The sequence below is a fragment of the Mandrillus leucophaeus genome, unplaced genomic scaffold (assembly GCF_000951045.1).
Source record: "Mandrillus leucophaeus isolate KB7577 unplaced genomic scaffold, Mleu.le_1.0 Scaffold578, whole genome shotgun sequence".
Classification (NCBI taxonomy): domain Eukaryota; kingdom Metazoa; phylum Chordata; class Mammalia; order Primates; family Cercopithecidae; genus Mandrillus; species Mandrillus leucophaeus.
The window spans coordinates 843,573-846,778 of record NW_012106230.1 but is presented as its reverse complement, the minus strand read 5'-3'; positions in this window follow the sequence as shown (position 1 = coordinate 846,778).

Genomic DNA, 3,206 nt, shown 5'->3' with positions numbered 1-3,206 from the left:
AGTTAGAGAGCCGCAGAGCCAGGGCACAAACCCATCATAGCCTGTGCTCTCGACCACTGAGCCACCGCACCTCGCACACTAACCGCCAAGCGTTCTACACAGTGAAGGTGCCAAAGCGGTGAAGGGAAGAGCCAGGGAGGTTCTGTGGACTCACTCGGTGGGTATGCCCAGAGGGAAGTGGGATCTTGGGTGGCACATTGACAGTAGCTGCGCTGTTGGTAAGTGGGAACTCGGAAGTCCAGACTCATCCAGTCTGTGCCAATATACTCCTCCTTCTACCTGGTCTCCTTTCCAAAGCCCGCTGTTCTCCAGACAATGGGGTGGGCGGGGCGGGGGGTGTCCTCTTCCTTTCTAGGGAAAATCCGTCGCTGAGCCCATCTCCAGAGATCTTGGCTTCCCGTGGGGCTGCAGATCCACCTAGAGCCACCAGAGGGCGGGCCAGCACTGCGGCCGAAGCCTGAAGACCCAGCACCCCAAAGCCCGGCCAAGCCTCCAGCCCAGAGTCCAGCCAGAGGCTGAGTCCTCGATTACACCTTGCCATCAGCTTACTCCTCGGATCTCAAAACGTCCAACTGCAGAAGCCCAACTCATGTTCAGGCATGGTGTGTCTGATTCTACTGGGACAACAATCGCCACCAAAGAATTACTGCCAAAATAGTAACGACATCACCTACCTACCACCCCTCCACACACACAGAGCTCATTTTACCAAGCACTTTCTCATACCTGGAGTGCCTGGAGACTTAATGCAGCCTCGCGATGACCGGGTAGCCTCGCCGTACAGATGAGGAAACTGAGGCACAAGGAAGGGGAGTACATTGTCTAGGGTCACCTGGAGAACTCTGATCTCCAGACTCAGGTTTCCAATTCTCCCCCCTCCCCCCAACCCTAACTGGAGCTGGGTGGAGTGGGGACAGCAAATGTGGATGGCGGGAGGAAAGAGGGGTCAGAGTTCCCTACAGAGAAGACCAAATGCATTGTGGCACCTACTGTAAAACGAGACCAGCCAACCATCCAAAAGTCTTCAGTGGGCACCTGCTGGAAACACAACAATGGATGACACGAGTTCCCTGCCCGCAAAAAGCTGGTAGTCTAGTTGGGTGTGGAGGGGATGAGTCAGCAGATAATTATGGGAAACCGTGACACCTGTATAAGGGGCGGGGATGAGCAGAGGGGCTGCGACTGCCTGGAGCCAGGGATTCCTGGACGGGGCTTCCCTTTCCTCGCAGCTCGTCCCGGGAGGGGGAACTCCCCTCCCAGCTTCGGGGTTCCGCCTGCGCTGGGGGCCCGGGGTCCCCTCCCACCCCTCTCCGAAGAGCGCGGGCCCCGGGAACCGATGACAGCACACCTGAGTCAGCCCGCCGCCCACCCGCCCCTCAGCGTCTGTCTCCGCATCTTGTGATATTTCGCTCCCCGGGAGCCAGCCCCACTGCGCTCCGGAGGCAGCTCGGCAAACAAACCCAGCGACAGATTGTGCCGCGGCTCATTCCGGGGAAGGACGCCAAACCCCACCCTGCTACCCCCAACACTCCCTCCCCGCCGCCGCCTCCAGGCCCTCCTCGCAGGCGCGGGCCCTAGTCGGGGTGGGTCCTGGGGAAATGCAGGGGCCTGTCCTGCCTCCCGGAGATAGGGGGAGCTCGGGGTGAGGGGAGACGGGAACCCCAGAGATGTTCCCTTCTGTTTCTACCTGATCTGAAAACGAGAGGGGCGGGAGAGGAAATGTAGGGGCACAGAGAGGAGCTGGGAGCCCCGGAAGGTCCAAAAAATGGGACCAGCAGGGGGCGCCCGAGAGCCGAGGTGCCCGCGGGCCGGGAACTTGCGAATGAAACTGGGGGAGAGGGAGAGAGAAAGGGAGGCAGAGACACCGAGACACACAGAGACGAGAGACAGAGATGCAGGGAGCCCCGAGGGGGAGGAGGAGAGAGACGAAGACACGGAGAGACAGTGAGAAAGAAGACCGGGCAGGGAAACTGACGAGTAGAGAGAGGAAAGGCCCGAGAGAGAGAGGGAGGGAGGGAACAGAGACGGAGACCACGAAATAGGAATAAGAGTCGGGGGAGAAAACCAGAGAAATCGAATGAAAACGCAAGAAGAACGAGAAACCGTGGAAGGAGCAGAGAATGAATGGGAAGAATAAGACAAACATTTATCAAGCGCCGACTGTATGCCAGGCACTGCGTTGGACGCTGGCACGGATAGGAAAGGAGGAGCCGCGGCGCGGGCGGCGGGGCGAGGGGCTTCTGTGCTTGCGGGAACGGCAGCGCAGGGGGCTCAGGGGTCCCGCACGGCCGCACCCGCGGCTCCAGCAGCCCCAACCCCGCCGGCGCTGCCTGGCCACCGTACCCGAAGCGGCTCCCCCGAGGGCCCCGAGCGTATCCCACGCCGGGGCGGCTCCGCGGACGAGCTGGACCGAGTCAAGACCTGGGAGCCTTTGTAGGGAAGTGCATAGGTGATGGGTCGGCTGATACCGCCATGAAGGGCCAGAGGGGCTCCAGTGAGACCATAATCCGCCCCTCTTTAAAAGGGGGTAGAGGAAGTTCGCACGAAACCAACAGTCTTCTCCCCAGCTTTGGGTCCTCTCCTGCACCCCCGCGGGGGATAAGATCTCCCCTCCCGGACGCATCACACATACACAAAAAAACGCACACACTCGCACACGTGCCCAACTCGCACCCGCTCGTAAATGCGCTAAGGGGCATACACACACCGGGCACATATTTCTTCTCCACCAATCCCCAAGATCGCAAGCGCAAAACCTCTCACAGCCTCACGTTTCCCACCAGCCTAGACATGCACGCTGGCGGACTCTCAGCCGTTCACCCGTGTGCACACTCACGTGCCCCCCGCATCCCTAAGCCCGTACAAAGGGTAACGTGCAAGCATCCTGAGTCACACCTGCACAAGCATCCTTGCGCGCACGTGCACGCTCATATGCACTCGATCTTGCACGCACAAACTCTTGCATATGCTATTCTTATAGTCGCACACTGGGCTTGAGGTCTGGGAATGGAAGGAAAAGTGGAATCTTGGAGCTGTCCCAGGGGACAGAAACGCTGGAGGCCGGGGCACTGGCGCGAGGGACGCGGCTGGGGGCGGGTGACCCAGAAGCTCATCTTCTCCTGGAAAGTTGGGAGGGGGGAACAGGACAAGTCCACGGGGTTCCCCTAAACTACCGCATTCCCCCAAGAACGGATTTCTCTAGAAGC